At 28.9% G+C, this 26,401-nt stretch overlaps 1 protein-coding gene across 1 annotated transcript in view; it reads right to left on the bottom strand.

Moving 5' to 3' along the window:
* LOC123300168 (probable G-protein coupled receptor CG31760) overlaps positions 1 to 20,164 on the bottom strand; it is a 110,425-nt gene extending 90,261 nt beyond the window's left edge. The window contains exon 1 of the mRNA XM_044882677.1: positions 20,108 to 20,164. The gene's annotated coding sequence lies outside the window, so the exon portion shown is untranslated. The remainder of the gene's footprint in view (positions 1 to 20,107) is intronic.
* Between the last annotated feature and the right edge of the window lie 6,237 nt (positions 20,165 to 26,401).

Raw genomic sequence — 26,401 nt, 5'->3', positions numbered from 1 at the left:
TTAAAAGATGAAAACATACAATTTCGATACCCATTTCAACTGCCCATATTGGATTAGCCCATTCCAACGGTTGTCAAAACTTTAGCCATATTAGATTAGTGGATTAGTAAGCACTTAATCTGGTAACCCAATGCTATGATTTCAGACTAGTGAATTGAAACTTATATGAAACTTATAAAACGAAGTCTCCAGTTTAGATTTCAGAAACTCACATACATACATAATAAACTTAGTAATTTTTTTTTCGGTTCTATTTTATTAGATTTTTTAACTTTGTTTTCACTTGAAAAAACGCAGTCCCGGATTAAGTCAGGCGGGGCCTGCAGCAAACTTAGCCGTCATAAAACAAGTTTGGGTCATCGGTGAGACCCCACACGGAAACCAACCGAATTTTTGGTTTAATGTTCAAAATATTTAAATTATCAGTGCGTGGAAAGTGCACGCGGCTCTTAAATTTGGGGCTTATAGAAGGTGCTGCTGTTCTTACTTGGCTAATCCGTCACTCGATAAATACTTGCATTAAATAATTTTTTTAACATCATAATGTTTTAAATTTATTATTATTTTATGTTATAATGGCTGATGAATTAAAAATTTTACATTGTGACTGTTAACAACATTAGCGCATAATTTACCTTTGAATTCTGAGCCATCGACCCACTAATGGATTTTAAAAATTCTTGCACAGATATAGCCTTTTATTCCAGTATCTTCAATGTTGTATACTGTTTATAGGCATAAAATAGAAAATACAAAAAAGTTTAAAACCAGAATGTAATCATGGAAAAAAATTATCTACGATACTCGACAAAAAATGTATTATAATAATAATAACAATAATAATAACAATAACACTTTGAATAAATATAAATGTAGTTTTTCACAATGAGTTTTTTAAGTTGATTTATTTTTGATATAAATCAAATAAAAAATACATAATACATTTTTCATTTTTTTTTTTTTTTTTTTTTAGTTGGTTGGTGTGAATATGAACAGGTATGAGTTGATATTTTTGTAAATCGTTGCGTTGTTGGATAAAGCACTAGCTAGGGTATATGCCACCGTTAGAAGCCAGAGTAATAGCTTTCTGATTACTCAAATAAAGTTGCTAATTGATAAATTATTATTTACAAAAATACATCCTATATATTATAGATGAGAAGGTTAGAATGTTTGTCTGTTTGTTTATTACGCTTTCACGAAAAAGCTAATGAATGGATTTAAATGAAACTTAACGATAATGTATAGAAGATTATTAAACAAATAAAAAATTAAATTTAATTTGACATTTTAATGCTCCATCTATGGTCCTAATTTTAAACAATAAATTAAAAAATTTATGTGAAATTTTAAAATAGTAAATGTCAAATAATTAATTCATGGCTATCTATTCTGATATACTCAATGAATTATGACTCTTTTACACTTTAAAAAATTGAAAACTGCATATATTTTGTGCAAAACAATCCCTTCGAGTGTTATGGAAGGGGATCAAGTGAGATAAAGAGAGGTGGAGGCAGTAAGACGGTGGTTTTTACAGTGATGCGGGTGGGTATCAAGCTAGTTTATGATAAATAACAAGAATTCATGGAGCGTCAGTAAGATAGGTTGAACGATTCTTTCACGAATTATCGTGATACAAAACAATTTCAAAAAAATAAGAAGAAATTTTTTTATTTCAATTTTCGGAGTGCAAGTATTAACTTTATAATTAAAAATATCTCCATCTATATGAGACATTATTTACAGCACAAAGTTGTGTTTTTACTTCCCCATGCTTTACTATATTTACTAATACAGAGTGGCTAGTTTATAATACCCCGCCTTTTTTTTTCTTAAGATAGATGCGGATTTTTTTCCTAGGCCAGAATATCTTTATGATTTTAATTCCTCGAACAACGCTTAGACAAGCCTTAGGTCTGGACTCCCACACTCAAAATATAAAAGAACATTATACACCGGATAAAAAAGGCTTTTATACATAAAGATTTTTATCTAAGTCCAATTCTAAGAATAAGTTGTAATATAAATAATATTTATACATGATAGAAAAATAATACAAATATGCACAAGAAAAGGAAACACGAGAGAAAACTTTACCAATATTTATTTCTCCAAAATCTATTGTTTCAGTTTCTTTATCGGTAGCTACACTAAATTGAAGTATTTTATCTTGAAAAAATGGAATAATAATCTACATGACAAAAAGTTCTAACAAATGGTTATGTTTTTCGAATATATTTTTTATTTTTAATATTCTTTACTGTTTTTTTTTTCGTTTTTTTATGCTTTATGGCTTGATATATTACTCTGTGTTAGATAAAAATTATGATAACTCAACTGTGAATAATGTTAAAGTAGGTTCATAAAGTTCAAAAAAGGATGAATTTTCTTTAAAAACATGTTCTAATCATCGACTATCATATCAGGCAGTCAAATAAAGACTACAATTTAAAGAGTATTGGTTAAAAGAACAATATTAGCTCTTTATTCTGAAAAATTGAAATTCAAAGACGTTTTCTTACCAAAGATACTATTAATCGCTTTAGTAACTTATATGTGTGATAAGATGATAAATTAGAGTATAAAGCTTTATTTTCTCAGGATAAGCATTTCCAGTTTGCTACAAACAGTGTAATATACATTTTCATCGACAACAAAGTTTAGCAATGATTTTTATCTATATATTTTTTGAAAAGTGAATAATCATTGTAATCCAAGCCCAATTTGAAAAAAAGTCTGCCCCCAAGATGGAAAAGGTGGGGTATAAATATTTAAACCCTAAGGAAAAATCTTGAAATGATTTATAATGATTTTTTAGAACTAAAACATAAAAAAAATTCGAAAAAAGCTAAGAGTTAATTGAGAATTTTTTTATTATTTTTAAGTGGATTCTAATTTCTTCATAGAGTATTTTTCATACAAATATTTTTATGTAATCGGTTTATGTTAAAATCCATCATAGTTCCGGTCTCTAAATTCTGTTGAAATATTTAAAACATAACTACTAATACTCAGTAGACGCAAATAAATATATAAGTGTAGGTTTATATTATGTGTTGCGGTAAATTACAAATTATTATTCATATAAAGTTTATAATTTGTACGTCCAGAAGTACAGCATACACTATCTGGCACAGAATTTCGTCCAGCAAGAACTATGGAAATAAATTTTCGAAGTTTTAACTATATATGTATCTTCGCGAAGAACGATCTTAACCGTATACAGCCCAATCGAAAGCATGTTTTCAAATTTTCGAAAATATAATTCGATTATGTTGATCTTATATCAGTTGTAAACTTTTTAATATCATTAAATAAATGAACAAATCCAACCTTCATCTTGAAAAGAACGACTTTACGCGGCGCGATACAGGTATCTAAAATTATCAAAGCTGCATCATGTTTTCATTGACGAAAAATTGTAGTTGGTTTTATAAAAACTTGTTAAAAAACATTGTTTAATATTCATCAAAAATAAAATCCAATTATAATTTTGTATAGCGGTAATAATGACACCTAAACTCAATTGCACGTGTCATGTGATAGAGGTCATACAAAAAACTCAATCGTACGTGATAGAGGTCATGCATATTTTCATTATTAAATATTGTATGTAGTTTTCGAGGATAATTCGTTCATTTCCAAAAAAAGAATCAAGTTCAAGCTCGAAACTTGGATATTGTGCCCCGGGTCGGATCTAAAAGTTTTTCCTTTACAAAAATTCTCATAACTGGGTTCTTTATTTTAAGGACGGCGGGAACTTTTTTATTATTGCCATAAAAAGTACACGAAATGAAGAACCCCATATGTACTCTTCTTAAAAATCACCCCTTTATATAAGTATGTTCAACTGTTACTTTAACGTAATATTTAATCTAAATTCATCTCGATAACTTGTGCTCCTTTCAACAAAACTTCTGCCAACACGAATTATGTATTTTTTAGTGTTTCTCCAACATTTATAAAGTGGGTAGACCTTAAAATACTTTTTAGTTTTCAACATGTCATTTTTAAAAATAAGCACTATTTTTGATAATTTTTTTGTACAGTTATGATTTATTGTTTAGAATAAAGTTGTTTTGAAATTCAGTAAATCAAAAATGCTTCGGTCTACATTGCTGCCAATGACATTCTGTTATTTGGGCCTTAGAAAATGATATTTTCAAATTGGCAGAAAAAAATCATTCGGTACATTTCAGAAAAAAATCCAAACTTGATTGACGGGAATTCGCCCAGGAAACGACTATAGGTTCCTCGAGCAATTTTGTTCATCTCCCAATCCTGAATTGTTTAGATATGGTCCCAGCAAGAAAATCACTTGAGTACCTTTTTTGATTCCACGGGACCGACTTTGACTTATGTTTTAGTTGATTGTACCTTCTTCTTAGTCCTTAACTATTAAATAGAAATTATTTAGATTGTTTGAGACATTGTGATGTAAAACTATCATAAGATGTCTTATGAATGATCGAAAGATTGATTCAATACGTAATAATATTCAATCAAAATTGATTAAATATATTTGAACGGTGATTAAATATTTTTTTTTATATAAGAATAATAAAAAATAAGTCATTTTCATCATGATTTTATGATTATTTATCATTAAATTTTATAATATAGAATTCATATCACATGGGATTACATAAACGATGACAAGTTAGATGTATTACAACATTATAGGTAGGGTATGAACCATGTTTAATGTAAAATATTTATTCGAAAAGTTAATGTAATAGGTTATATAGGTATGAATTACAAATTTATACACTTATAAACAGAAAAATGAAACATTATTGCGAATTTTTCAAGCATAGTTACCAATTACCACTTACCCAATTCAAAGAAAATTCTTAGCCTGAATCATTTTAAGTGTTCCAAAGTAGCCATAATCAATTGCTGATAGATTTTATGATAAAGCAACTCATAAGTGCGAGTTAAGGAACCCGAAAAATTTGTCGGGGATTTTTTAAATTTTGTAAATTTCATTTGTAAAAGTTTTCTAATAGACCACACGCCATATTTGCGAATTCAAAGGTGAGATACCAAGGCGTGTTACATCCATATTTTCACCTGTAGCGCGCAAAACTAGCGTCATGGTGCTTAAAGTTACTTTTACATATAGAAGCACCTTTTTCAACATGAGTCTTGGTGGATTATTTCTCCCGATAAATTTCATCATGGAATTGTGGTATATATTCATGATTTACTGATTAATGGCACATAGCTAAAATCCGTTTTCCTTTATGGTTCTCGAGATATCAGCTTCGTAGTTTTTAAATTAAAAATCCAATTATTCAAAATGACAACACCTTGTCTTGAAATAAATGTATAATACGCTTCAATTAATTCAATATTTGCAATTCTGAGGACAAAATTACTCTCTATTAAATAATTTTCCTTGTAATTGAAGAATATTTCAATATATTTTCATTTTTCAATGGAGTTCGTAAAGAAAATCGTAAAAATTCAAAAAAAATTGTATCTCCAATTTTCATACAAGTTTCGCTTTTGGCTAATAATCCCATTTAAAAAAATGCCACAGATTAGACAACTCGAATTAAAATAAAGCGAATATAAAACTTTAACTATTGTCCTAATATTATATTGTCCTTTCCACTGCCCTAATGGATTGGCAATTTTCTTACGTTACAAACAATTATCATTGCTTTGAGCTTCCCTACACTTTAGCCATATCGAGCATTTCTATTTTGGGATGATCTAAAATAACATACTTTAAATTTACATAATATATATTTGAAGCCTAATTTCCCTTAAGCCATTTATTCAATTCATTTATATTATTCAATTTTAATGTGCAATAGCGTACAAGTTCAACAAAACAGGCATTCGATGGAGTGCGGTATATATAGTTTAGCAACATGGTAGTATATTACAATTATTTATGTATCCCGAATAATTTCCAACAACGTGTGAACCATAATCCCTTCTATATTGTACCAAATATATCACTGAATAAACTCATCCTGCTTTATATATAATCGTGCCAACTATGTATATTATAATATATATAGGCTTATTATTATTATTATACATATTTGTATACAGTATATGTATTATAATAAATGTTTCTAGAAAATTTGTCTACGGAAAATATATCAACTTGGCAATACGCCCCCTTGTCCAACAAACTTCATATAAATCCAAACTTAAATCTACAAAATTTGTTCCGACCTATCATATTAACTCAAAAATGCTGACAATCTTCCGGTGGTAACTAGAAACCATTATGACCAACCAACCCTCAAATAAAAATTATTTTTTCTTCTTGGAATTTACGATGCTGTACAATCGCTCACAGGCATAGTCAGAACCGATAACCAGAATCTAACAGTTGATATATTCTCTATCGAATATAAAGAGTGCTTTTATACCATGTACATATGAAATATATCCAGGTATACTTAGTTTAGTCTCAAGTTTGTAACGCTTAACAATATTGATGGTACGAACAAAATTTTGGTATAGATGTTAATAAAATCACCTAATTAGTCCATTTGTGGCTGTCCTTCCGTCTATCCGTCTATCTGTCTATCTGTTTGTGAACACAATAACTCAAAAACGAAAAGAGAAGAAAGGCTAAAATTTGTATAATGTGTTGAGGACGTAAAAAGTGAGGTCGAGTTTGACAATGAGAAATATAGCTAAATTGGATCTTGAGTACGTAGGATCCTGTATTTTCGATGTGTTTTAATTTTAACATGAATCTCTAGGCATAGACTTAAATAGGCATCTCTATTCAGTAACGTATATTGGTAAAACTAATATTAAAAACATGATTCATATTTGACGCCCGTGTTACCGAAGCAATAAATGTAAAGTTAAACTGTATTTTAAAAAACCTAAGCAATGATTATGTAAATAGTTAGCTTGTATATGCACAAAATACAAATTCAGACCCAAGGGGGTAATAACCCACAATTCTACAACGATATCATTCTAAAGCAGAATCTTCATTGTTACGGACTAAAACAACGAACAATTCTACTCTAAAGTGTTTTTAACTATATTTGAATACCTACCAAAACACATTTACTTATTTTACATGCTTGAAGCAAAACATGTAATACATATGTGTTAATTAGCTTGACACGTTCTAAAATGTTTTGTTTTTGTTTTACTTTACTAGAAACTTCTCATATTATCTACTAATTTGTTATCTATCTACAGATACTATCTCTTTGTATGAACACCGTGTGATATCTTTGTTTTTCGACTACAGACTAAAATAATATATTCCATACAACTAAAACTACCTTACATTGAATTAGGTCAATTGTTTATTTTTATCGAAAGTATGTATCTTTTGCACCCTGAAAAGATTGAATAAAAACTCGATCATTTTTATTTTAAATAAAAATAACAATAATTATTTCCTATTCACGGCTGACTAGTTTCAGTCTTTGTCACACAGAGGCTCAATTATGCTTGATGATATTTTAAGATATATCTGTATATCTTAATGATGCTATCTTTTAATCGAACCCTTGCTTAACTAAATTGCACGATGTGCAATTGTCTTAGCTTAATTGTCTATCAGTATTGCGTAACGTTTGTGCGGTCGTTACTTTGTTTTGCAGCAGTTTTCGGGATTTGATTTCAAATTCCCGTCATATTGCCAGTCTGCCAATATTTTTTCATAAAAGAGCATGTTGTAACAAGAAAGTTGCACTTGAGTTTATCCGCTTAGGATCCACTATTTTCCAGTTTACTTCAACCCCACTCTTCTCCGAAACTACCGTCTTAAAATTTTTTCTACCACACTGTTTCCCAGTGTATAAGAAATGGATGCTTTAACTGTTTCTGCTCTCTATCTGGAAAATGACCGATCTCCTATATAAATGTCCCCTGTGAGAGAAAATGTTGTACATTGACTTAGGATTACGCGGCAGAAAGTTACGGTTCGTGAATTTTTTACATGCTATATTCTAGAAATGTAACTGCATGATTTACCGTATTCATTTTGTATAATTTCTCCCTTCTGCAGAATTATTTTTTTCATTATGTTTCGCTGTAAAATATCAACAAGTGATTGAGTTTCACATTCATCATTGGGCTTCTACGCTAAGAGCTGGTGATGTACTTCATTCAACAATTTTCAAGTTTATATTAATAAATATAACCGAAAGGCAATTGTAGGAGCGTGATCTTTATATCGAATATATTTTCAAATTTTAATACTCAAAATAGAGTTAAAAATCATGCTTCATATACATATATTGATTTGATTTCTAGGATCTTAAACGATGTCTCATACATCGATCTTTCTTGAATTCACTTAAAACATGAGGCCGAATTAATAACATCGTTCTGATATCCCAAGTAAAGTTTTGAGGTACCCAAAATAAGTTTTAAGGTATACTTCTCAAATTTCTCGTTAATTAAGTTAATTTTTCACACATCTGTTCTTATCTTTCTTTTCAGAGACACTATACGTTTGTATATTTATTTTATCACTTAAATATTTGTATAAATATTTGAATTTAGTTGATTTTCGGAATAATATTACAAACAATAGTCTTTTTTCACTTTGCATTATTTATTTTATTTTATCGATTTGATGTGATGTTCCGACGACTGAATTCGTATTCAAGGTCATCAGATGATCCCAAAGTAACGCAAATTTTGTATAAAACTTTAAAAAATTGTCGTTTTTAAAAGTTTTTCTCGTGAGTGGTTTAAAATGTCTCATTCTATAAATCATTGTAGGTACGCCTTCACCGTAAGCATATTTGAAAATGTCTTTTGCACACTTAAAAATAATTTTAATACAAAAAAACTTGGTAAATATAAATCATTATATTATATTTTTGATGAATTTGTTTTATACTTCATGTGAAAAATAAAAACTTCAACAAATAATTTGGTTTATATTCTTCTGCAAGTAAGTATCCCAATGTAGGTATTTATGTACGTTTCCAGTTTTTTTTATCAGTCAAATCAAATTATTATACCCTCGTTACTTTTTTTTAGGACTGTGGTAGCTTTGCAAGAGAAATTGCAGCATAAAAAGAAAGAAAAAGATAAAACGTGCTATTTATTTAAATTGTGTATACATATGTATTTTTTACTTCTGACAGAAAGTTACTATTTTACCATCGAAAATCGAATTCAAAACGTTGAATAAAGCTAACGTTTTCAGATATTTAAAATACCTGTACTGTGAATATATTATATGTAGCGATTTTGTTTTTAAAAATTTGGTATAACTCTGGAACCATACCGTATAGATTGTTGAAATTTTAGGTTTGGTTAGGTTATTTTGGCTGTCCGCAAAGGACACACTTAGGCTATAGAGCCCATTTTGATACCATATATGTGTTTTACCACCTTTACCCTGATAATTTCATTTATCAGCTCCTCAATTCAGAGGCTGAGTGCACCACCTTCATGCATACACCAGCTACATCATAACTATTAATTTAATTAATTTTGTTGCGAAGGCGGGAAAAATCGAACCCGCTACCCTAAGCATACTGCGGACGAAATTGGCTATGCCCTAACCAACTGAGCTAATAGGGCGACTACTTGAAACTTTGTATAAAGAACTTTTGTAGTATCTAGTTGTGAACTTCCTTTCCAAACTTTTATAGTATCCCTTTTACTACCTCTCTAGTATAGTTAATAAGAAAACTATTGGTCTGAGATGTAAAGATCGTACTCACCACTTTGTTTTATCTGCAATAATAAAATATAAAAACATTCTTCGACTCGAGGTTAAATTAACTTTGTGTAATGCTTATTTAATACGGCATTTTTCTACTTGATGACAATAGTCATTAAATTTGTGTATCTTCTTTTTTGGTACCTCTTAAATTCTTTTTTTTTTTTTTGCCTTTAGCAAATTCTTTTAGCTTACCCACTCATTTCGACTGTTTACTTTAATCGAGATTCAAAACGGATGATTAGACAATGTTTTATCTGTAATGGATTTTTATTATGTGGGCTTACACCATCATTAGACAAATAGTTATCTTATTTGGAATAAAATGTGATGTACACGGGATTTAAAAGAAAAGCGTTTACAGAGAATTATTTTAACAAAAGCTTTAGTTTTCATCTTAGCATTCACAAAGATATGTTCTATTTTATTCAAATCATAAATACACATTTAAAATGTGCCACAAAAATAGAAATATTTTATTATAATTAGGATATATAACGAAAAAATGCCCTAAAATTCAATAATCCATTTATTTGTTAACTAGAAGTCATCCAATGATATTATAATCTATATCTCGAAATACAGCAGAAAATCTATCTAAAATATGTGCTATTCTAGGAGATACCATGGAAAACCGACCAATCGTTTAATAAACTTTTTGTATTATTTAGGCCAAAATTACCCTGCGTATTGACTTTTATCAAATTTTGGTGGGTAAAAATTATTTGTGATTTTTTCGCTTATCTAAAGATTGATAGCAATCTTTGATAAAAATAGCAAAAAATTGATAAAAATATATTCACTCTAATTTCGATAAAATTTACATGCTTAAAATAAATTTTATCGACAAAATAAATAAAAAATCAGATTAATTTTTTGAAATAAAATAATTGTATAGTTTCTATGATATGGCCAAAATTCGATACGAAGAACGATTTCTCGGATCGATTTCAAAATATATATCTTATGAAAATGTTTGTCTGCTAGTAAAATAAAGTTGACTTTTACGACTTTTGTAATGTAATTTCTTTGGTTTTCCCAATTTTTAAGTTACACCGATTGAAAAACAAAAAACCACGAGTGCAAGGAAAATCATTAATATTTGAATTTTCATTGGGATAAAATGCAATATCAAAGGGTAATTACAAAATTATTAAGTATTAAAATTCTACAGAGTAGTTCAAGTTACAACAGCAAGACTTCTACAAACAGTAGATAATCTAAAAATAATGAAAATTTCTATACAAACTTTTAGTTGGAAAAGCTGCCAAGAAACACGGTGTTAATATCTTAAAAGAAAAATGACATTTTTGTAAATAAACCAGCTTTGAAAATTATAAATTTGATTATATGAGTTCAGGATTCTTCATGATTTATGATTTAAATGACCTTAGTATTGCCGATTTCCAATTTTTCTATACCATTTTTAACAATATTCATAATTATATACAATTCTTCTTAAATTTACACACCTTGTATCCAGAAAAGGATTCTTATCCTCCATTTGAAGAATGAGAAAAACTGTTAATTTGACCCAAAAATTTCTTGAAAAATCAGATCTTAAATCTTAAATTATATTGAAAAATCAGCAATCATCAGGGAATTTGTTTACATTGGTTCTCGTTGCCACTTTGTAAAAGTTTAGTCAAGGATAATACCTTGTATAGAATAGTAATCATAATTTTATTTATTCAACTGTAACAAAACCGTAAACAATAATAATAAATTCAAAGAAATTTATTATTATTAAATTTAAATAATATTCACATTTATGTTATAATAAATTTTAACTATTGTTTAACAAAAAAATTTTTAACAAGCTCAAGAAGATATAAGTATGGTTTATTGAAAATAATATTTATTTGACCCTTGAGAGTCATTTAAAAATTATAAAGAACCTAGCTTATTATATCGCAATATTATATTCTGCAGATATACATTTAATGATTATTCTTTATATGATTTATTAAAAATAATTTAAGTCTTGGTAATTCGCAATTTGATTAATTTTAATAGTCCGATAAAAGAATGGGCACAAATTTCATGTATAAAATCAAGGAATTGACTTGAAATTCTGGAAAAAGATGTAATTTATGACCATAAAAGAGGTTGGTAAATTTGAGGTCGATACAAAATTTCAACAGCTAGTACAGTTCCGGCAAATCATCGGACTTTTTAACGTTTTTTTAAATTGAAGATTTTTGTATGTACTTTCAGATAATGCGAACGATTTTTTTTCAAAAGCTGATCATGACCCGAAACATTGCAAAGCAAAAATGCAAAAAACTCGAAAAAATACAGATTTGCATATTTTTTACAACTAAACAAACGTATTTTAAAAAAAATTAGCCATTTGCAAAAATTTATCGAATTTATTATCAAAATCCGCTAGATTTATCCAACTAATACTTAAAAGCGAACTTTTGATTTTATACTTTTACTTCGGTTTTCTCGGAAGTATAAATTTAGCTGCACGTTAAATCTGTCCACAAAAATACCTAAAGCGAATGCAAAAAGTTATAATTAATCTCTATGAACTGATTGAATAGAAATTTTTCATTGTAATAAGCACAGAATACACATAACAATAAGTCATTTTATCCAAGCTATGTCTATGCCACTGGTTTTTATTGCGAACTTTTATTTTTCTATAAGTAAATAAAACATGTAGATATAAAAATGCGATCAAGCACGAATTAGACCGCAGCAAACGTAACCATGTACTAAATAATTTAATTTATCCAATTAATGTAACCACAGTTTCTACAAATTCACTGTTTTACTCTTCGAAAAATCGGAATTCGATATATGTTCAGAATAGAATAGATTATATTTTATTGGTAATAAATTCTTTAACATTAAATTATTACAGAGTTGCTTGCCTTAGATTTTGAGAATCTGCAATTATCTTATGCATAAAAGATTGCAGTTTATTTTATAAAATTATTTTTGAAATATGTATGGAAATTATAATGGAAAAAGCTTGTTATATGTGTGTCTGCAAACTATGCAGAAAAATATATTTTGTCTCTCTAATTCTAATTATATGATTTTTAACGCATTGATAATTTTAACCTTTAACCTTTCTTAGTAGATTCTTTTCACCAAATAATTATAATTTTTATCTGAAATTCTATTCAATTCGATAGTATTACAACCATGATGTATCGATATAGAAAAGTTTATGATAAATAAAATAGAGCAATCATTTTTGAGTGAATATACTATCAGGGAAATGTTTTGTTGGGAAGTGCGGTCAGAGGGTTTCAAACTATTGAATGTTCAGATTACTAAAACTCAAGTGTATTAGTACTAAGTATATTGCACGTTCCAATAAGCATTGTATACAAACCTAACATAAATCTAATTTATAGTTTTAATTGCATGAAAACTAATATTCAAATGCAAATTTTGAAATGTACAGATACAGTTTCACTTTTAGAAAGAAAGGAAATTAACATTTGTATACTCTGTTAATAAAATTTATACAAATCAAAGTTTTAAATAATTGTGTTGATTTTGATACTTGATTTGTAAAAATTAATTGTCGCCAATGATTTTTGTATCCTAAATAACAATGTATCAGTCCTGAAAACCTTAATCAGAATCCATATATTTGAGCCCATTTTCTGCTATATTTTTACCTAATGCAATGCTTGTAATCAGATAATTAGAATTGTTTATGAGAGGTTTTCTTAAACTTTTTCAAGTCTCTTTATTTTGTTTTGTTTATAACAACAAACTTTCAAAAATTAATTACTAACTTATGAGGTAATACTACTCAGAATTTTCTACTTAAGTGGTTTAGTAGATACATCAAACTAAATTATATTATCTCATAAAGTAAGAATCAGAGAACAATCATTTATTTCTTACAACATGTAATGTTCACAATGTAATAGCTTACATTAGTAGCGTTTTTACTTATATTTGATATTTACAGTGTCATTCAAATAAAATTTCCTAATAAATCTCAGATGATGCAATTTCCTAGGATTCACAATCTTATATCATTATAAAATGACTAATAAATGAGTAATAATAATTTCACAGCCAAATTGGTACATTCAAACTAAACATTCTCATTTATTTTTAATGACTCAATTCGATATTAAAAAATTCATGTTTCAATTTAGCATCTCTCATTTTAAATATCTAACCTCTAGCCTGATAAATGTCTCCTCTGTATCGTTCAAAGTAGTTTTTTACACTGCACGGCAAAATGATCACGATTTTTCAACTTGTGTAATGAAAATTCTCAAATATTATGCAAAAACAAGATTCCGTATAGTCAAAGGGCAGAAACAGGTTCCTTAAAATTTCACAATTTTTAGAACTTTTAAAGAAGATTTAAATCTCATGAAAATTTAAGCTTGAAGTACCAAGCATATTTTCCATTGAAACTCCAAGACTCCAAACTAAGATTGCTAATGAGTGTTTGGATGCTAAATCGATCTAGGTGACATAGAATAACGAGAAATACATGAGTAGGATCATCTAAAGCAACCTTCCTGGCGGGGCTAGTAAAATCTTAATTAAAATGCTTCGCGGTGTTGAAGCGGGGATGTTTACTTCACTTTTTCATTAGAAATGAAACATATAAATGAAATCCATCTTAATATTTAAAACTAGCGTCAAAAATAGTACAAGCGAAATTTATAAAATTTAAAAAACCCCTAAAAATGCGATTTTTTCTTGTAAACCGATTTTTGGAAACTTATTGGAAGCTATAAAATGTTCGCAATCAAGTCGGTTCAACCGTTTAGGGGCTACGATGTTACTGAGAAACACACAGACACATAGATATACACTTTAAACTTATAACATTCCTTCTTAAATCAATATCAAAGTGATGGTCAAGGACATCAGATCAAATAAAAGGATACTTAGAGAGCTACTTGAAACATAGCTAAGAACTCTCTCCGTTAAATTACCTTTCAAATGAAACCATTTAAATTTAAATCAGTTCTTCCGTTTAGGTGTTACCCTGCCACAGACAGACACACACACATAGCGGTCAAACCAAAGAGCATAGGGTAGAGGAGAAGCAGCCCATATGAGCTAATGTAAAATCGTAGTATACGAGTTTCTGCGCCTCTACCGAGTCAGGCTTTCAAACTTAATAGTTAATAGTCACCCCCGCAAAGTAGTTAAACTTAATAGTCATACCCGCAAAGGCCTACAAACTTAAAAGTTGATCGCCTCAGACTCCAGATGTCACTTATAATTATACTTCTGCTTCTTGTCTATCCTATAGTCTTTGGGTCAAACTTATAACAAGTCATTTAGAAGTCTGTACAATGCTATCATCTTCAGGCTTAGATTTAGTGTCTGTATTGTATAACGCGCCCCAAAAATTGAATGATGTTGACTCATTCTTATTTTAAACTTTATGTTGGGATGGAGAGAAGTACCATCTTTAGCGAACTTTCATCTCAAATACAAATAACAAACAGTATAAAATACATGTGTTGTTCTGTAAAAAAAAAAGCATAATTTATTTTATTTGGTAACATTCTGTAGAAGTACGTGTATATTGTATCTATATTATATGTGAATTGGACAGAAAATAGAACAAATAATAATTGAATTTGTCTTGACAGTCAACAACATTCTATATACCTGACTCTAGAGCTAGAGCTATTAGGTACTGTACTATTACATGCTACCTACTGCTTCTGAGAACAATTCTTACTGTTTACCTTTAACTTTATTGCATTATATTATGTCTATGATTATATTTTTGTTCGAACGTACGTACAATCAAACAATTCTATAATGTTCATTTCTAGTACATTGAATACCATAAAAATAAATATATGTGAGTTTTACGGAAAAAATTATTTTGGAAACTGAGAGTGGCAAAGGATACATTTTTTATCCACTATTAAATGTATTTAAAAGTAAAATCGCTGCAAAAATATAAGAGTAGAAACTATTTGGACTTCAAACTTCCCTTTCCTACCATGAATTCATTTTCTATAGGTACGAACGATATTTCAAATTTTCCTTTAACATTTTACGTTTTTTTTTACAATTATTATTGGTATTACTGTTAGAAAAACTTCAATAGTTTAGCTTTTTGGAACTAAATATTGAATGAATATGTTTGTTGTTTAATTTTAGTACTATTGTTGTATTGAATATTGAAGTAATTTTCGCTAACAGCTGTGGAAAATGATGAATAAACGCGGTATTTTAAAACAGCGATAACTATCATAATATTTATTAAATCCATTAAATTAAACAGCCACGATCATGTATCGTCAAATTAGCCTGAGTTTTACTATAATAAAGCAGCAAGGATAATAGGCAATTAATTTAGAATGATAACTTTCTTATTAGGTCAATTTAACAGATTAACTCCATTTTTATACAGCATACCAGTAAAAGTTTCGATTGTGTATACATACATACATATGAATCATCCATTCTTTTAAACTGATTTCAAGAAATTGTAGGTGGCTAGTTTTCTATTTGCGATTTTTTCTCATTAGACAAGATATTTTTAGTTTCTTCCTTCGCAACTTTTATAAATGAAATTGAGAGATCTACTTGTAGACATTAGCCAAACTAATTACTTCTCAAAAGCATGCCTAGAAAACCTACCAGCTATAATAACTGCTTTTTTACAAAAAAAAAAAAAAAAAAAATTAATTAAATCTAGCAGCGAATGCAAGGATAAAACTAAGAAAAACTATATAACTAAATAATTACTGTACTTCTTTCTTCTATCCTTCTCGATTATATCTTGTTAAATTGTGTTACATTAACCTTGTTCAAAAAATTTAAATATGTAGTAATTATCTATAGCTTTGCCTGTCGCAAGGTCTTCACTAATTTTTTTTTATCAATATATTACGAAAGTATTCGTTTCCCTGCAAATTAGACTCTTCTGTCGGATCAGAATCTAGGTCAACCTTTGTTACTCAGTGCCAAGCGATTCAGCCTTAAATGTAGCCTTTCGTGCTACAAACCTTGAGAGAAGATTGAACCGTCGGTCATTAACCAAGAACCAAGGTAAATCTAACATCACCTCGTATGTTATCTAGACATCCTATATACTTATTATATAAAAGTCGTTAGATATATTTAAACGAACACAAGTAAACACATAAATTGTTGAATTCTCCAGTTCATTGTAGAACGAATGTTGTAGATATATATATACAGGGTCCGTCACCATATGTGGTACATTGAGTATTTTAAGGCGGTATCAATTTAATTTAATTTAGTATTTCATTGGATATATATATATATATATATAGATAGATATGGACACACAAAGTAGTGGGAGATTTTGGTATATAACAAAAAATAAAAACTATTATATATATAGTATGTGTATATAGTGTGTGTCCATATCTATCTATATACATATATATATATCCAATGAAATACTAGTTTTTATTTTTTGTTATGTACCAAAATCTCCCACTACTTAAAAATAACAAATATTATGTGTGTGTCCCCATATCTATCTATATATATATATATATATATATATATATATATATATATACAATGAAAACACTAAATTAAATTAAGGCGGTCAAGTTAAAATACTCAATGTTCTACATATGGTGAGGGACCCTGTATATGTACATCTACGTTGTACGTTGTAAGTATTTTCCTCATTCTCATTGTGTTTATTTATACGTTATTATTATTATTCCATGAAGAATATACAATGTTAATTGTTGTTCTACATTATAATTACTAACCGAGTTCTTTTTAAAGTGTTAATTTTATTTTTAAATGTAAAAAATAAGTACATATAGGTACTACGAAAGATACGCTACGAACCGTATGCCATACAAATGAAAAATAATACATAATTTAATTAAAATTTTATTTTTATTCAGAATAAGTATACAATTGTACTTTTGTTGTAGTTTACACACATAATTAAATCATTCTCATTAGAATATTTGATTGAGATTATTAACTGTATTAGGTAAATTTCCAACGATGTTTCAATCTAAAATTATCATTTTATCAAACCATATTATCTATGTCGAGCTTGAAAGCCTTTAAAGTTCTCGATTGATGTCCTAGTGGATCAACGTAGACTAAAAATGGCATTCATGCTTATATGGAAGCTACTTTAAATGATAAAGGCAATCTGATTGGTTTTGGTGAAATGAGTTAATTATTAAGATTCTTCTGACAAAAAGTTTTCGCAAAAAAGAAAGAAGACATATCTGTCCTTCGGCTTAAATAAAAAAGAGTTCTCGACGATGCACTCAAACATGAAACATAGTCCTGTCTTTCATTTTAGAAAACGTAGGTAGGTACTACTGAAAAAAGAATTGTTCATGCTTTTCTTTTCAAGTTTTTATTTTATAGTAAAAAAGTTCAAACAGTTTTTTTATTAAAAAATTGGCTATTTAATTTTTGTGTTAAGAGATTATTTGGAAAACAAATATCTGAATCAAAAAAGCTCGGCCAAAAATTTTTTATTACTCATTTTCAAGATAAATAAACAAGCTTCCGAATGTTCTTATCAAATTTGTTGTTAAATAATTTTTAAAATTATGATACGCTTCTAAACTTCATATACAATTTAACTTTGTGTTAATAAAATCTTCCTTTAATACTTTGGTTGTGTATATTTATAGATACAATATCTTAATATTGTACACTGTTGTCACAAACAATGCACGAATATAAGGTCGTGTTTTTGACTTCACTATTATTAATTTTATCTTGGTAAGTATAATTTCGTTTCTTGCATTTATTACCCATATTTCGGCCTATATGTATTTCTAAGCAAGTTTCTATATTTTGCAGAATCTACCATGTATTTCACAGAGCATAATAATGAAATGTTGTAGCGTTGTAATTAAATTCTAATTAGTAATAATGTAATAAATTAGTTTTGAAAATCATGTACAATTTGTGTATTGCATTATAAGTTATTATTATTACATTATACATCATATGGTTAAATTAATTTAATGCAGAAATGCATTCATAATTTTGTATACAATTTATTGATTATTCAAATTTCATTTGCTTAGTTTTCATATACTTTAAGGCAATGCTACATCAATTTAATGTTCAAACATTACATAGTCACTTTGTTGTGAAGGAATGTAACTAAAACGTATGTTTAAGTTACATTCGTATGTTTTAGTTACATTTAGTTACAGTTATACTGACCTTAAATGAAACTGTTCGACAGAAGGGATTTTTTTGAGTACCCATGATCAAAATAGCTATTCTTTATCAAATTGAACATGCCAATCACGAAAATAGCAAACAAATTTATCAAAAAAACTTCACGTTTTTCAGATATGACGTCAAAACTATTTTCATGTACCATTATGCCACTTCGCCAATAAACGGACCAACAAAAATAGAACACAAACTCGAATAATAATTTAACATTTTGCTACCTGGATAATAATAATTATCATAATCAAATATGGGTTTTAATTACTCTTCTTGGGTTTGTTTCAGTTTTATTTTTGTTTTTCGGGTTCTAAAAAACAACATAAACTCAATTGCTCGTTTAGTAGAAAACCGCCTTTACACATGTATTACGGCAGATATTCAAAAGGGTTTTTTATCTCCTACAAATTCATTGCTGTTTATTTTGAACACGTTGATATATATCAAAACTTATTTTGAACTATTCACATATACCTGAGTATCCTCACCTATGAAATACGACAGGTACTCAACGAGGGAAGGTTTCCGACATCCTCAACTTTTTGTTTTAGGTCAAGGGTTCGTTTCGAATATGTAACTTTATTTTTGGCTCGGCATATCAAACCCAAGGGTTTTTGATTTTCACATACCTGTCTTTATTTCTTAGGGTCGGTACTTAACAAGTTAAGATTTTTTAACTCTTTCTCATATTCCCATGAGTTAATTTATGGCTCGAAGCTTTGTTTTGATCATACAGCCTTGAATATAATATTGGGCTTAATGAGTCGTAACGAGAGTAAGAAATGTTTTTGATATTTTTTTCTTGGTGAGTGGATTTTTGTAGGATCAAGTTTCGTGATTGCATAGCCCCGTGAGTTGTTATCTTGCTTAAAGGAGAGTTTGACATGCTATTTTCGTGTCCTGTGGGTTTAATTTCATAGAAAGTAGCTTATTATTCTAGGTACTAAGTTGTGTCACACTGTGTATAATTTTAATATTAAGAAAACCAAACTGAATTGCAATAGTAATTTGTATAACAAGTGTCGAAAGTAAAGTTGTCTTGTGACGAAAACTTTCTATGGCTAACTTTACTTGTAGAATGATATGATACATGTTTCATGTTTTGAAATATAAGAGCTTACTACTTTCACAAGTTCTTACGTTCAGAAAAATAAAAAACTATTTAAATAAACAACAGTTCCAAAAAAAAAAATTTTTATTTAAAGATTAGGAAACATTTTTAATGATTTGAATGCTACTTACTACAGTCAAGGTTATAGTTGAAAACATTTCCAATGTTGGATTTTCATATCTGAAAAATGAAAAATTAAAAGTTATAAGTTATATTATTTAACCCCTGTTAAGAATAGGGATGTTATAAGTTGAACGTGATATCGTTAATGTATTTCCGTGTATCTGTGTGTATATTTGTGACATAGTAGTTTCTGAAAGAATTAACTCAATAATATAAAAATTAATTTGATCGATTATGTTTTAGATATGTTTCAAGAATATCCACTCAGTCCTTTTAAAATTATCGATCGTCTCTTTTCGAGTTGTTGCGGATAAGGAACGCTAAGCTCGCACATGAAACGTCCCCAAAAACTTTCGAGAAAAAATTTAATATAACGCTGAAAAATCAAATAGAATGGCTTAACTGCAGGCATACAGATAGGTAAACGTTTCATATTTTATAATCAAAATACGTAGATTTTTTGATACATTAATATCGTAAGGAAATTTAATAAAGAGACTCGACTTTTTCTTTCATATCGAATCTGTAAAAGGATTAATTACAAAACACAAAAAAACATATAACATATATATAACACAATAAACCAATCTATATTGGCAGCAAATGAGGTTTTCTTTATTAAAATAAATACAGTCAAAGGAATAGGTACATTAAGGCTTTTTGAAGATAGAAACAAATTCAATTTAAAATTACCACAAATTCAACAATATATGTATATCTATACAAATATTAGATTAATATACGGGGTGTTCCAAACCACCCGTCCAGGCTGATTATTCTGAATAGTTTTCAAAAAAAATTGAAACGAAAAAACACGTATCGAATATTTTTTGAAACTCTATCTAACCATACCAAAAACACCCTCCACCCTCAACCCCTGTTAGGGGTAGGGGGTGTAACTTGAAAAAATCAAATGGAAACCCCAATTTTTTTCTGCAGATTTGGATTCTTCAGAAGAAAAGACAAACATTTTGTCTAAAAAATTTTTCCCGATTTTCGGTAGATCACGCTACAATCGACAAAAATCGTTCTTTTAGATTTGGCATTAGAATTGCAGTTCAAGTGAAGGCGAGAAAAGTTTTTTGAGTCGAGAATAGTTCTTTTCAATTTTGTTTTTGTTTTTTTGAAGAAAAGACTATTCTGTTTTTGTTTTTCATATTTTATTATGATTTAGAAAAATTATTTTTGTAAAAATGTTTTTTTTTATTTTGGAAAGTCTGAAAAAAAATTAAATCTAAAATGATTCATATCTAATTCTTTCTAAGAGCTTTATTTAGCATCCTCCCAATTGTCTAGTGGTTTACCTCAATTACCGCAATTCGACATTTTCGCTTCTCTTTTATTTTCGTTGAATTTCTAACTTTTGTGTTGCTTTTGTTTTGTTTTTGTTTTGGTTCTGTGTGTTTTGTTTTTATTTTTATTTTTACTTTTTCGTTTTGATTTTTGTCATTGAACGGCGCAATTCTTATGCCAAATCTAAAAGAACGATTTTTGTCGATTGTAGCGCGATCTACCGAAAATCGGGAAAAATTTCTTAGACAAAATGTTTGTCTTTTCTTCTGAAGAATCCAAATCTGCAGAAAAAAATAGGGGTTTCCATTTGATTTTTTCAAGTTACACCCCCTACCCCTAACAGGGGTTGAGGGTGGAGGGTGTTTTTGGTATGGTTAGATAGAGTTTCAAAAAATATTTGATACGTGTTTTTTCGTTTCAATTTTTTTTAAAAACTATTCAGAATAATCAGCCTGGACGGGTGGTTTGGAACACCCAGTATATGTGTGTATTAAATTTTGGTTTCTAGGTAACATGTATATCTAACTAGAGATTTAACATTAATAATTAAAGCTGTAATTATTTTATGTTAAAATTAGTTATTATCTTAGGAAAATACATTTTATGGTTTACATGTATATATCCTTTGAGTTCCTGATTGGTTGAGTCTTATATATTATTACTCTAGCAAGTTTTTATCTGTTCTACCCTTATCTTTCTTATTCCATTATCAAATTCCATGATTCACCCCTCATTTTCTAGCTTTTACACTAGGTTTAACGAAAAATATACTCACGGTCTAAAAATGTACCGCTTAGGAAAAAACACGCTAGACAAATATGTTAGTTTTTATAGAAGTTCTGCTAATACAGAGGACATCAATACTAATCCTAATACTAATTCTAATACTAATTTAAACGATTAAGTTTTTGTTTTAAGCCACGGGTACAGTGTAGTCACGGGTACTGACAGGACAGAAGAGGAATTCCTCGCGGGTCGAGCTAGTATATCATATCATATAGATATAATATACATGTCGCATATGAATTTTCGAATTAGCTAGTGGTTTTACTTAGCCCTTAGTTGTTTTACCAAACAATTTTTTTTAAAGACAGGATACGAAAAACATGGTAAATTAAAAATTTTTTTAATTTTTATTTTTTGAATAAGTCAGTAATTTTGATTTTTTGACAATGTACAAAATGGTTTTAAAGACGCAAAGTGATTTACTTTGAATTCAACAATTTGTATTTTAAAGCTCAAGAACTAAGTGACCTTAGTATTTTAGCCCCAAGTTAAAGTTTATTTTCTTGTAGGCACAGTTAAACTCTAAGCCTTTTTTTCGTATTTGTTTGAAAAGTTTTTTTTTTAATTTTATCTTCGAAATAAAAAACCAAAGACGCACTTTATATAGTGATGCATTCATATATTTATTTATAAAAGTAACATTAAGAGTGTTGGAAAAATACTTTATCAAATGCACAAATAATAAAAACTTCTTCACATCAAAGTAAAAATATTTAATGCCATTTAATATTCATATTATTACACCTCCTTTCATCACGAAACACTTTCAGAATGTCTCTGTGATAATTTTCTTTTGAAAAAAATTACAAAAACGGAAAATAGAAAATAATCTATCATATATAGAGTGAGTGATCATCAAGCGGATATAACGAGAGCAATTTTTTAGGTGCTTTAGTCAGCCGCTGTGTGTGGCAATTTCTTTCACAACTAGCAACTACTCGATTGACAACTACCCGAATTTTTGAGAACTGGTAGGAATGAAACCAAAAGTTCGATTTCTTCAATTAGTATTTTTTATTGAGAACTGATTGTATGAAGCATTTTTATTCGCAAAATACTATAATTTAGATGCAAGTTCCGCCCCTTTTTTTGGTACGATAAACAAATAAATATTAAAAATTAAAATATGAAATTTAAATTTAAATTGGTAATTTAAATAGTAGAAATAAGGCGGAAAAAATTTATAATAAAATGTTTAATGCTGAAATTGAGTAACGAATTGTTCGGGAAAACTTTAAATGCACAGTCTATTGGAATAAGAAAATATGAATTTGAAATTTAATTTTGAAATTTAAATAGTAAATATCAGGGAAAAAAGACTTTATAGACAGTTGTAAAATAAAATTTCTAGTTTCAAATGCTCGATTATAATGGTAACTTTTAATAGTGATTAAAGTATGATAATAAACAACAAAAATTTATGAACGACGAATACGAAACAGCCATAAATGTAGGTACCACAAAAACAACCAGGCTAGTAGTTTAGTTTATTATGACGTCCTTCGTAATATTTAACGGCTTTAATACTCTTGATGTCATCGTAATAAAAACAGATTGGTATATTTTCATTTTAAACTCTCAACCACAAGTGAGACGTTATAATTAAATAACCAAAACATGGGTTGAAATATTTATGTTCTTTAAACGTTACGTTTTTACCTTTTGCGCTAATGAAACAATATTAAACTACTTTCGTTTATTTTAATTCCCCAATGGACTAATATATTAAAATCAAAATATTTTAGTATTACTTGTATTCAAGTTGCAGAAAAATTTTCAATGATGCATAAATTACGACAGAATGGTATACGGAATCGAATAATAATAATAATAATATAGAAGAGGGGTACCGCAAGTGGGTTCCTAGCACCTAGACCTCTGTGCCCTCCTTGAGAAAGACCTGCCTCCCTAAGACGAGGCGCTATTAAAATCAGATGAAGCTCAAGGATTCTGTCAAGGCCAGATGCCACACAGAAAGCTCACACCTTTTCCCTCGGGATTTCTTCCAGGATAGATGGATCCAAGGTTTCGGACTCGGACATTCTGAATCTAACGCGCCGCAGATTTCGGTAGGTGCTAATAACATGTATGGAGGTTTCACCATCCTCCATAGTGAAGGTAATAGTTCAATCGACAGTGTCCTCTCTAAATAATCGGATGGAAGATTAAACGGTATTGAAGTTCCTCTATAGTGTTTAATTTTTAAATGCCTACAATTCACAGTAAAAAATTCAATTTCGATTATTTTGAGATCTTCTCTAGATAATTACAAATTTTTACTATTTACAGTCTACAGAAAACACTCGCAGCTAAACTATCTTTTAATAATAATATAATGACCAAAAGAGGAAGAAGAGGAAGAAAAAGCGTCACACACTGAAATAGATAGTTACAACTGATAGGAATATTTATTTCTGTCACTAACAAACACACTATTCATTTGTTATTTGCGTCACAACATGATAACGTAAAAGTTGTTGTCATCAGTGTCAATCAGATCTCATATCCAATCAGTATATAAATTATATATGTACAAGATGGCTCCACATATTAACAGTCATTTTCGCAGCGTCAAGACACATATACTGGTACACATTTTCTCTTTATGGTCTGCCATATCACCATTAATTTTGTAAAAGATTATTCCTTGTTTTCCGTAGCTGAATCTCTCAGGTCTACATAGGTTTACGAATTGTCTTATACACCAGTTTTCTTTTCTAATGATAATGAAAAGCATAAAGATAAAGCCATAGAGCTATAGAGACATAGAAAACGCAATAAGTGCACTCTTGACCAGGTAAAAAGAGACATAAATGGTAGATGTTCTTCCTTCTCTGTCTTGCAGCCAACTTTTGTGCTATCTCCGACGGTTTACAAGATTGGTACTACGGACCCAAGAACCAATTGACCTATGTTGCCCATTTACGAACCTAGCTTCACTATTTACGTCTTTATCGACATCTCATTTCAGTTTTGAGTTATCGTGTCCACAGACAAACGGACAGTAGGGCGGACAACCGTAAATGAACTAATTAGGTGATTTTATGGACACCTATACCGAAATTTTGTTTGTAGCATCAATAATTTTAAGCGTTACAAACTTGGGTCTAAACTTAATATACCTAATTTGATAATTTGATATATATTACATATATACAGAGTATAATTACTTCAAATTGGGCTATAAAATACTGTATAAATAACTAGATATTTGTTTAATAGACTGGTATTTAGCCCGAAAAAGGATTCAGATCTCCAATCTGAACGTCCTCGCGCCAATTGTTATAATCCTTCCCAAAAATATACTCCTATAAGCGTGATTGTTATTTTGGTTAAGTAAATTCGACCTTGACACCGTTTATACTATCAGTAAAAGATGAAAAACTGATAAATGTCAGTATTTTTTCATATTTTAGGTCGATATTTTAGGTCGACTTTTTCTCTAAAATTTTACGAATACATTTTAATTTTCAGTTAAATAATTAACCCACATAGGGTTGATTTATCGTACACTTTTAGTTTTGTATTAGGATAAATGGCGCTCAGATTGAAGAAAAAAAAATTTTATATTTCAAGTAAACGTGAGATATAATTATAGCTTTCAGCTGGTTTGTATTTTAAGAGAAGTTGTAAATAGTTTCTTAATTTTTAGCGATCCATTCTGTACTTCCGGTAGACATCATATGAACATGATTATTAGGTGTGTTTTATATGCCTATATTTACTTTTATAAAAACCACTTCTATAATTAAATGAGAAGGGCTTTTAGTTAGGTATATGTGCATAGAGCTTGTTATTCGATGGATAAGTTTCGTTATTTAAAATCAATATTTTAATTTTCGATAAAATATATACTTTTTTGCCCGTTTACTGAAAAAAGATATTTTTCACGAAAATGTAGACTTAGATACTATATTGAAGGTCAACAGGAAAGAGTGGAGTGTGTTATTAATCTGTTTTGTAGTCGCTAAAAATGCTATTTAAGAAGTTTTATGAATATTCCGCCACTTGTAGCACCTTCATTCAAATAAGTTAAAATTTGTATATTGAAGAAGAGGAAGATCGATGTTATTAAAGCATGGGTTTCAAAAATTGGGTTTATCCCAGATATCCAGTGGATAAACCACTTTTTACGACATGTTTAATATATCCGCATTTTCACAGGCCCTCAAAATTGAGCTAGAGCTTTTTGGTCAAGTGTCAACTTGTAAACCCTTTTCTTT

The sequence above is a fragment of the Chrysoperla carnea genome, chromosome 5, assembly GCF_905475395.1.
Source record: "Chrysoperla carnea chromosome 5, inChrCarn1.1, whole genome shotgun sequence".
Lineage (NCBI taxonomy): Eukaryota > Metazoa > Arthropoda > Insecta > Neuroptera > Chrysopidae > Chrysoperla > Chrysoperla carnea.
This window is presented reverse-complemented; position numbering and strand designations above follow the sequence as displayed.